The sequence below is a fragment of the Bombus vosnesenskii genome, unplaced genomic scaffold, assembly GCF_011952255.1.
Source record: "Bombus vosnesenskii isolate JDL3184/JDL3185 unplaced genomic scaffold, Bvos_JDL3184-5_v1.1 scf7180000013316, whole genome shotgun sequence".
Lineage (NCBI taxonomy): Eukaryota > Metazoa > Arthropoda > Insecta > Hymenoptera > Apidae > Bombus > Bombus vosnesenskii.
Window position 1 is genome coordinate 4390445 of NW_022882962.1, and position 11783 is coordinate 4402227.

At 40.8% G+C, this 11783-nt stretch overlaps 1 protein-coding gene across 1 annotated transcript in view; it reads right to left on the reverse strand.

Annotated features, from left to right (window-relative positions):
- The window catches only part of LOC117235522 (ras-related protein Rap-2a), a 28865-nt gene extending 18257 nt beyond the window's left edge, over nucleotides 1–10608 (reverse strand). The window contains exon 1 of the mRNA XM_033497640.1: nucleotides 10235–10608. The gene's annotated coding sequence lies outside the window, so the exon portion shown is untranslated. The remainder of the gene's footprint in view (nucleotides 1–10234) is intronic.
- Between the last annotated feature and the right edge of the window lie 1175 nt (nucleotides 10609–11783).

Sequence of the window (11783 nt, forward strand, 5' to 3'; positions counted from 1 at the left end):
AGAGGTTTAACGATTTACATGTAGGAGAGTTTACCTTCTAGCGCACCATCGTGGCATTGTACTTTCCGCTACATTATCGCTCGTTTAAATCGGATGGAATCTTGGGAAACTATATAAATTGATTCTGCCGCTGAAGCTTACGCGCTATCGAGTCGAAAGTAATTCAAATTCCAATGTTCATTCGCCAGGAACACGTGTACTTGGTTGTTCAAAACTTAAAGCAGGCTTACAACGAGAATGTAAATACGACGGGGCACCATATCCATTCAAATTTTCGCGGTTTAATACCGCGAAATTGTAAATTGTACTTTGCTCAATGAATATACGCGTTGAAAGCATGAACCAGAACAACGTTATTTATCTGGGCAGCATATTACAGCACGCGCTATCGATTCTTATACATTCGATACAATCTGTTAACCTTTCCCTGCCCCATTCGCGGGTGAAAATGAAATTTTAATCCGACTATCAACCCATCTTCACCAGATATTAAACGTTTCTTTGGAAGCCGGGTAAAATCGAATTTTCCCTACTTATCGATATCTGTGTATCCAGTTATACGTCATCAAAGAGTTATTAATCCCAGCCGATAGACGCCCGGTTTATCACGATGCAGCCATTCATCGCGCGAAACAGTAAGCCTCGGATACGAGAACCGTAAAAAAGAGACGAATACCTAGCAAACGTCCAGCCAATTATTTCACGATACTAAGAAACATTTAATCCTAACGTAGTGTGGCGTGAAATATTTCCCGCTAACAAGATCTTGTAACGCTCTATGACACTACGTTACAGTTTATATCAACAGGCACAAATATGTACTTTTGATCCAAAACTTCGCCTACAGCTAAAACGAGCAGATAATTGCCATGCTAGGAAAAACAACGGTTGTACTAAAAAATAGTATTACTTGTATAGTACGTATGCTTCACGCTAGTAAAATACTAGTATCTGTATGTGTATACCTCGGAACGGTAAAAAAGATAGCATTTACACAAAAAGTTAAACAAACACAAATCTCTCCTATCGAATAAAAACGATTACAAGATTCTAAATCCTGTTTCTTCGTTGGATCTTGTGAATTAGTTGTATCGCGAAAAGCCTATTCACAAGGTTAACGTGATTGGTCCCAAAATGGCAACGAAAATTTGACCAATGTGTCTTCTCTACGTCTGAAGTTGGATCGAAGAATAATTGGAAGGTGCGTCAAAAGTATTTTCCCGATTATCGTTCGTTATATCGTTCCATTGGCCGAATAATTCGCGATGCTAAGAGAAGAAGGCGTCGCAAAGCCCGTCGTAAATTCAAAAATCGACGTATTCACGGACGAGTTCCTCGAGCAATCGACGTAAGAGCTTCTCGCGGGACGCAAACCGCTGCCTGATGTTTCCGAAACTTCGCAACGTCGTGAAACTTGCGCTATGTTTTTGCGCCTCGTGGTCGTATTTTACCGATTGTAAAGCTACGATAGAGAAGCTTTCCAGGTTAATTACCTGTTGATTAGCCGTTTCTTCAGGCGGTTTTCTTAGAAAAACTGCGTAATCAAAAACGAATCTAAAAATGTTCCGATGTTTGGCACTCGATTCTTTAAATCGACGTGACCATTTCCATGACCATTTCCACGAATGCTTATAAAACTACGTTTAAAGAGTCTTCATCTCGTTGTTATTCTGTGTGGAAAGATTAAACGGCTAGGAAATGAAAAAAGGCGAGAATCCGTATAACGCGATTATTCTTCACTGACAAAGTTTCAACAGCTGCCGCACGACAAATCGTTCGCTGTCGCGTTGATTCAAAAGCGATTTCTCATTGAGCGAATTTCCGGCTTGAATTTCGTCGTAGCGTTATGGAACGTCGCTAACGTCGCGTGAAAACAGTCGGGCATTTTACGCCGTATCTTTCTACGTGGAAATAGAATCTATTGTTCCATTATGCCGAATGATTTTTTGCACATTTATTTTTTTCGTCGATGTTCGTGCACGAATGATTTATCAGCTCGCGCGTTAATTAAACACAAACTGTCTGGTAATTAAATCGTTAAATCGTTAATTCGTCATATCGTTGTAGAATTTTTTCCTCCTGCCTATAGCGTATGACGCGATTAACCGGATATTTTGAGAGATTTAACCGCACGGATTAAGAATGTTATAAAAAAAAAAAAAAGAAAAAGAAAAAATGGCATCCTCGGTTTAATCATCGTCCCCATTCGAAGAACGTAGTTACTTAATTGCTTGGACCCGTATTTATGAACCTCCGAGAATGAAGATCATACGCCCAGAAAAGAAAGAAGTTGGAAAATTGCGTTGCCATTTCGTGTCACCCAGTGAATTGTAAGGTAGAGATACGATTGATTTATACTTCTAACAAGTTGCGTACTCTCGGGATAGATCGACGCAAGTTTCAATTAAAAAAATTGTTACCGATGAACCTCGCTTATAAGTTGTTACAAAGTCTGCGGCGCGAAAGTGGATCACGCAACACTCGCTGTAATAATAGAAGGTGCGCGGCGCGAAATTAATCTTGTGTCTCCGGCGGTGCTATAATTAAACTAGAGATACATGGTTGGAAAAAGTGGCGCGATTATCGAGCAATTATTATCGCGTCGCACGAAACACCAGCTTCCTGTCTCAACCAGAGTTCATCTCAGTTGGTTTTCTTGCCTTCTCGTTCTATCAAATTGCCTCGTTTAGAGCAACGCTGTCCTCAAGTACAAGTTCTTGCGCGATTTCTTTCGATTCACGGCTCGCGTCGTTACGAAGTTACTCAGAGCGGAATCACGCGAGTAGAAGATAGTTGGAGCGGGTATACGCGAGCTCTAGCGGATCAAAGCGGATTGTAGGAGCAAGTCGGGGCGAACTGCAGCTGGCTAGAGGAGGATAATGCGAATCGAATAGCTGAACCAGATAAATGCAAGAGCTACGGGGAACGAAGCCGCGAACCTTATAACGTATTCCTGATGAATCTGCAATCTTGAAACAGCGAAATTTCCGATGCGGAGCACGCTATCTATCCGGTTGAAGTTGTAGAGAAGCAGGCAAACCGGGCGAATCGATGTTCAAAGGAGACAGAATCGAGAACCGCGAGACAGATCAATCTTTTTCGAAGCGGCTCGAAAGCAACGATGCAAGAGTGCGAAGCGAGGATATGAAAAATGAAAGGTGGGAGAATTATCCGACAAACGCGATTTCAATTTCCGAATATCCGACGGCAAGTTTTCAATGCGATTCTACTGAAAATCCATATTTTTACTTCTTTCAAAATATTTGACTCTCTATTCTTCCTACGCTGCAAAAAAATTTCGAACTTCGTCGTTTGTAAAAATACGTGATATTTTCGTGGAAATTGAAAATATTCGACATCGAAATTCGTTCCTCTATATGTATTAGGCTACACGAATAGGTGGTATATCTACTGCTTAGTTGGCGAAATACTAGTCACATCCGTGGCTAACCGCAGGAGAAATTAGATATCTGCCGCAACCATCGTACCATAATTATTTCTCTAACGCGACGGTATCGCTCTAACATGCGACGAGCAAAGGGAGAAAGACATTATTCTTCTTAACGCGAAACCCCTTACTTAGTTCGTATATTTTATGCATTCGCTGAATCGCCGCGCCCGTCCTAAGTAAATTTCTGCGAGTATTCACCGACCAAAATGCTGTCCATTCAACGAAAATCTAATTTCTCAGTCGGCCAAAATTCGTTGGTTTTGGTGGCGAACCATCCTTCTCAACTACTTTTCTTTCGTAAAGTACACAGGAATCGATTGATAAACCGTATACCGATCCTAAGTAAATTTTCTCGAGCGGTACCTAATCCGCGATCCAAAGTAAAATTCGATCCGCTATACCGAGGCAACATTCTAATTCTCAATTTGTAATTCGGTCTTTTAAACCGGTTCCAGGTGAATTAACATCGTTTCTTCTTTCAAAAAATTCATAGAGACAAAGGAATTTCGATTAAATCCGTTTTCCAGTCTTTGCAAACGTAAATGTGATATAGAGAATTTATTTTTAATAGAAATGAAAGAACATCTGAAAAAAAAGAAGAAGAAATCGCTGAACAAAGAAATCATTATTTTCAAAAGATTTACAATATAAATGACCAGCTATGTAACTCCTTTCCCCCGTTTAGTGGCTTAATAGAATCATATGCAACGAAACATTCTGAATTATAATGAAATGGGACGACCGGTCGTATGATCTTAACAACTTACGAGTGCATAAATGTTACCTAACTGTAATAGTCGTGGATGATTATACCAAATAAAGAAACCACATTTCGTATTTCAATAAGTCTCATAAGATCATGAAACTCTTTTCACGCCCACAGAGATCAGAGGTAAATCGATCTGTATGGCCTTCTATCTCCTCCCAAGTCCTATCTTTTCGTCGTCATGTTGCTCCGTGCAATCGATAGCAGTGTCCGCGCGCAGAGTGCACGAAGTTAAACATTATTATCGATAGTGGTCCCCTCATCCCTCGTTTCGTTGCGTCTAGCGTGCAACGTTAATTGGTCGTGCACGTACATCCTGTGGGTTTATGGTTAGAAAGGCGTCCGCTCGCTGTCCTTGCCGAGTCGCTCTCACAACTGTTTCCCGACGACAGCGTCCTCAACGAACCGTGTTTCACGGACTTATTGTTCCCGATTGATGCGACCGAATCGCAATTAATCGTTACTGTTGCGAACTATATTCCACGAATTTGAATTGCATACTGTTGTTATTGTTTAACCACGTTTCGGGTCGCAGTCGAGTAGAATGCGGTTTGCCTGGCGCGAAACTAATTACCTCTCTTTTCATAGTACCTTAGAAATAGTAAGAGAATGTGTAAAGAGAATGAGTTAGTGTAAAAGATGTTCGGTTTTTTCTGTTCAGATCTTAAGATCTTGAGGTGTTCTTATTTAAATCCACGGTAGTTCTTTTCACGAAGTTATATAAAAGAAGTTGCTGCGATAAATAATTTAACAGATTCCCCGGTGATAAATGAAGGGTGCAAACTTATCCAAGACCTTTGGGAAGGTATAGAACTCTTGCTAAATATAAAGATATACAGACGTTAATAGAGTTGCTCGTTCTTAATGGCGCACGAGCATGCAAAGGGTGAATGCAATTAGATCCTTCGCAGTGCTCAAATCGAAATATTCGTAGATTTATGTTTATGGGTTTTTGAATGTAAGAATATTACATGATCATAAATCAAAATCATACCATATACAGGGTGGTTGGTAACTGGTGGTACAAGCGAAAAGGGGGTGATTTTTAATTTTCTTTTTTTTTTTTTTAATTTTTCTATCGAGACAACGATCTACAGTGAGATCCGTTATAAGGAGACGCGATAAAGTGCACGCGTACCGAGCGAAAATTCAAAGTCGGTTTTCTCGGAAACAAAGCCTCGAACGAAAAATTTTTATCCTATATTTTCCACTTCTTTTTTCGCGTAGAATCGTCCCCTTTCCGCTTGTACCACCAGTTACCAACCACCCTGTACAATATGCTGACATTGTGTGTTATAATAAAGAATATTATATAATCGTATAAATGAGATATTCGCGTGCGTTGTCGTTGCTTGCGCGTTTAATTTACACGGCCAGTTATTGACCAATGCTCGAACCTTTATCGTTTGTCACCTTGCCTTGCAGCAAATGCAATTTGCCGAAACGATCATTGTGTAATATCAGCTGGAATGAGTTATGTACCAGAATGATGTTACCTGAACCAAAATCTAACCTCGTTACAATTTGCCGCGATCATTATAGGACATCGTCGCTTCACTCGGATGCAACAGATGTCTCGCGAAAAGCTATGAATATATCACCGGTTAGCTCGATCCAATTAATGCGCTTATCCTGAAAGATTACGTATCACGTAATTCCTATACCTACGTTGAATAATTGAATATCAAAGTAGTGACACCGAAATGCACAATGACGCACCATGGTGTCATAATCAAAGCTTCAATCTGTCGCACGAATCACATGTAATCTCCTTTGAACATATAATTTACAATTTAGATCTCTGACAATAAGACCAACACGTATGTCTAAATTAAATATTTTATTTCGGGAAATTTATATTACACTCGCGAAGTAATTTCGAGTTCTAAATTTACAATGTATACATGCTGAATATTCAATGAAATGCAAAAATATTCAACAACTTTGGACATCCTCCATAAATGTATTGTGTGTATTATCCGAAACATTCCGAAATTTCATTAATATTGTTACCAAGCCTGGCCATCATGATTATATTGGCAAAGTTTGAAACAAGTCTAACAATGTATATAAAACTCGCAAGACGTTCAGTATAACGACTATGTACAAGTATAACAAGTATAACAATTTTATAAAATATATATTTGCAGTAAATATCAGATTAGTTTCAAACACCGATGTAATCATGGCAGTCTTGTCTTATTACGCTAATGTAATTTCAAAATGTTTTATACGACACTTAGGACGTGGACAGAAAAGCTTTCTACGGTATCTTCCACGGTGCGTATCTTCAAATTAAATCACTTAATTTGGACACTCTGTATGAACTGTGAAGTTGCAGTTAAATATGATGCAGGTCAACTGTCGACACGGTTGCACAGCAATGGTGAATTACACTTGCGAAGGATGCAGTTGGGAGCGAGGAAAGCGTATTCGACACGTTCTCGCGCGTGCTCTTTCGCGGTTTGCGGCTCGTGACACGAGACCTCTTGCCTCTAGCTAGGCCTTGGGACCTATAGCCTGGAGTTATTCAGTCCAGGCATCGTTACGGGAAACAGAGAATGGGGTAAAATCTACTCGAAACCATCACCGCGGACAAAGAGAGACACCGAGTAGTTGAGCGCATAAGTAGGAACACAATGCGTAGACGAACGTTAAACCGCCAACTAATTAATTTGCGGCGAATAAAAACGAACAGCGTTATTCCAGTCACACACTGAATATATCGCGAGAGATGCTGGAAATAGAACAAAATTAGGACGAGCTTTTATAAAACAATGGGAGCGAAATTTTCGTTATTTAACACTGTGCGATCTTTAATTCTATTCGCTATGGATCCGAGCTGGCATTTTTAGCTTATGTCTATGGTAATGACGTGGGTCAAAGCGAATCAGAAAGTTCCAAAGTATTTCATATCGAACACATATCCTGCTGGTCAAATACGTTTGCCATTTCTTGATATTCGGTACAAATTGAATAGTTTCTACTGCTTTTGTCTTCCGACTGTTTTACTATAAATTTGTCAATTCACTCATCCCTGTTGTTCAAATACGTAGATTCTAAACGAGGTAAAGTTTTTTCAGAATTTCCCATTAAATGCAACTAGCGAATGTGGCAATACCTGTGACCGGCGGAGTATGTGATCAAATATGATAAATGAAAGTTACTTGATGAAAATCGCAGATCAGCGAATACGTTAATTTTGGTGGAAAGAACGTTAACCATAGACACCGTGAAGTCGTGTTGCTACCATTCGCAGGAAAGCTTCAAAGTGTCGTAGAAAAAACATAATTAGAACAAGAAACCCGTGAAACGTATTATCTCGTATCCACCGTGTTCGTCGTCCTCGAGAAACTTGTTTCGAGTTCCGGCCAGGCGATAATAGTCGTCACGATGATTGTACGAAAACTTTCCATGGATTTTTCGGTCGTGTTTTCAGACTTGGAACGAATGGACAGTTTCGATATTCTGCCAAACTTCCTGACAGTTAATTATCACGTTCTATCGCGATCACGAGCCACACTTTGGGAAACAAAACAAACAAAATACGACGCTCTCGATCGTCGAGTTCGCTGAAAACAACTATCCAGATTCTAAATTTAATCTTATTTATAGCTCTTACAGCTATTTTCCGCGGGCAATTCTCTTTTTGCAAACGTGAGTTTGGAATTATCCAGCGAATTTGCATGTTAGGCGACTGCTCTCGGGCGCAGAGTTTATATTGTTTCGCCGTGCAATTTTATCCGGGAAGAAATGTACATTGTCCAGGAACAACAGGTAGAAATTCCTAAACATTTTCTGCTTATTTGGACGTACGTAATTTATAATCAAAATAGCTTTCTTGGATGTCTAAGAAAATTTTGTAAAACCTTTTTCGAGAATAATATGATTTCATGAGACGTTGTAAGATGGAGCGGTCGTAAAAGAAGCTAAGTAATGGATTTAATAAAGAAAAGTACATTTCTACCTTCTGTCAATGTTTTCACGCGAAAGTTTATAGCAACACGTGACATGTTTCCCGCATGTTCCACTTTTTGACAAAATCACATTTCGAGATCGCCATTTTTTCGCGATCATAGTTCAATGACATGTTTATGGAACAACGAAATCAGTCTGAAACCCAAAACGTTGGTAAAAAACGACAATTGATCTTGTCATGGAAAAATGGAAATTGCTTTTAAAGAACCCGTAAATGTGAATCATTTTTCTAGAGAACTTCGATTGATATGAAACCTGACCTAAAATACGGTTCTCGCCCATAAATATTCCCGTTGCTTGCACATCTATCATTCAAAACGAAACGAGGATGCTCGTGAATCTATTGTATGAGATCGAACAACGATGGGCGAAATACGTGTCGTTAAAAGTGGCACGCGTGCGTTCGCGGGGATTCTGTTGGAGTCGCGGTCTGAAAGGACTTTGGTAAATGGCGCAATCTACCGCGCCATTTCCGACACCTGACGGAACAGTTGCACAGATAAAGCCGAAGGGGAACAAGGAAACATCGACGTGGGATATGCCGATAACCTGCTACGTTGTATCGAGATTCGTATGTGTTTCTCCGTGTCGTTTCAGGAGAAGGGGAATGCAAAGTACGAACTACAAACTCACGTTTAATAGGCAAATTACTTTCGGAAAGCTGAGATTTTAATCAAGACTACGATCAAGAGAAAACTCAAAGGAGTTCTTCAGATAGACTACGTGTGCAATGGGTTTAATAACGATGAAATTTACAGCCGCTTTGTAGGCAATAAATGGAAGTCGGATCGTTATTAAAGCAACTAGAAAGCATAGTGTCTCGCGCTCGCACCTTATCGCGATGGAAGCTGTATCTGTAAATAGAGTTTTCGAGGGACCAATGGGATGTTTACCGACTTTCCCGTCTTACATTAATTTCGTTCCTTGATACACAGAAGCGACAAGCTCTCCTTTATCGTTCTCGTTATTTCGGGAGAATGAATCGAGAGCGTTGCAATGAAAAGAACGAACCGAAATTGAAGCGCTGATGAGATAACCAACCGTTGATGGAAATCCGCCTTCGAGCGGAAAGATATGTACTTCGATACGGGAAACTTTCATTAGGTTTTAATCGAAATTCAGGTTGTCTCAACCACGTCGTTTCAATACGCAGGTGTATCCGTGAAAATCTGCGTAGGAAGATTAGAGGTTACATCGCGTCAAGTGACGTAACGAGAATGCATGATCCACAATATCGGATGCGACAGCGTTAATATCGCATCAGATACACGTAGCTGTTCTGCAACTTGTCTAGCAGTTGCTCCTAATACGAAAGTAATCGAATCAACGAGCCACTGTTTTATGAAAATGTTTCGCGAATAACAGTTTTATAGGAGAATTTTCGTTTCCCTGTTGCCAGAATCTGACGTTGCGAGGTCTATGGAAGTTTCATTAAGATTCGTTAGAGTTTCTGGGCAAACACAATGGTTGCGATTTAATATTCCACGAGGCTTAGGTAATTCACATGTTGCCCAGAGGAGTTTGAGAATGTTCCCAGCACAGACCAGCCGGTCAAAGCACCGGCTGTTTTCACTGACGCCTATGCGGGTACATTGATGTACGTAGTTTGTCGAGCGATGCGATGAATCGGAGAACCTCGTTTCAGCGGAAAGACTATTAAAGGAGCCCGTAGAGCGATGCTATTGAAATCATGACGAAACTTTCGAATGTTTGCAACCCCTTTTCGATTCAACGCTGATACTTCGCAAAACAAATATTTTTTAAGTACTTGAACGATATATTTGAACTAATATTTTAATCTATAGGTATTTTGATGTAAAATCGCGTTTAAAATTCCGACGATAAGCAATCCGAAACATAGGTATGTACCTTACGAATCTTCCGCGTGTCAGGTCACGCACCCTCCCTCATTTCCAAACCCTTTGAAAATTCGTTTCAAACCTTCATCGAACACGATCCGCGTGTTATTCCTTATCTTCCACGAACGCGACAATCACCTTCGAAAATCTCTATGAAAATTCACCGTACGAAGAACTTACCTGGACGCAAGCTTCTGAGAAAAGAAGAAGAGCGCGATGGCTCGGTTAACAGGTGAAAACCGAGTGTAGATACGGAGCGCGGGAAAGCGGCCCCTTTCGGTTGATCCACCGGTAACTCGTGTTCGACGGTGCAGTGATTTGATTCGGCCGGGTGGATGGGTTGCTCGCAACGAGTTCAGGAAGAACGTTCGAGCGGGCGATGATGCGTTCGATAGGTTCGGTCGAAGGAAGCAGGTGAACGTGGATCGTGTCCTAGGTGGACCGACTCGTTGCTAGACGAACACAGCGTTGCGGACGAGCTAGCTCTGTCCGGTACTTCGGCACCGTGCCGGGTACTATCCTCGATGCTTTCAGTCGGCGTCTGCGCTCTTGTAACCTTCCGACCTTCTCTTCCACCTGCACACCCCCACCGAATACCCAGCGTATTTTAGACTGCAGCCGTGCTAGCTGCTTGTGTCGCTTCGTAGCCATCCGCTTCTACTCGTCTCTCTCTCTCTCTCTCTCTCTCTCTTGCTCCCTCTCTCTACCTTTTCCCTCCTCGTGTACCTGACTCCCTACCAAGCGCTAGAGCACCTGATGCTGCACCTGAGGTAGTAGGGTCAATGCTTTCGCTCTCGTATTCGGAAGGGCACCAGTCGGAATAACCTGTGGACCAATCTACGAGCGAAGAGTTGGCGTTTCTCCGTGCTGACGGTAATTACCATCGTTCATTCTGTGTTTGGAGAATATTTACTGGAAACTTAACGGTCACACTTGCGGTCGTTGCGTGGATTACATATTTGGCAAAGATTATACCGTGTGTGGAGACGCGCGAATCGAAGGTGAACTATGGGAATATTTGACGAAATACGTGTGTTTAAGTCGTTGAATAATTTGTAAGGTACGTAACGGAGCTACGTTTGCTACTCTTGATATTTCTGACGGAGACCTTTATCCTGATATTTGATAAATGATAATTCTGGATGTTCCATTATTTCATCTTTCCGGTTGTTTCATTAATCTTTATTTTGTCAACGATTCGCTAATTATTTAGATTATTATTACGGTCGCTTTTAATTTTTCTGTACACACGTAGCACACGGTTTTCAACTGTTAGTTAACGTAATACTACAACGTTGTATCATTTGCTTTAAAACATAAACATGCCCTGGTTTCTCTTCTCTTCTTTTTCTCCTTTGACGATATATGCGTATGTATATCCAGTGACACCCATGCATCCATGAAAACCTTTTCATATTTCGCTATCAAATAACATCATTCAATAAAAATACGCGTTCCGAATTTTTAAATTACGATTCGATCTTTGGAACGTAACGTCTCGAAAGAAATCCTGATCGTCGGAGGTACGGTGTTTATCCTGAATTTAAGGCCAAACCAAATATTACCGTCATTTGCAAATAAACGGTATCGTTTATCGAAAAATCGAGATACCAAAACGTATCGACTTTCTAGCTTTCTTCGAGATATTCCATACCCCGGGGAACTCGTCTAATCTACGTTGCTCGACATGAACCCGTCTCTCATGTCCAGCGTCTAAATAATAAATTCA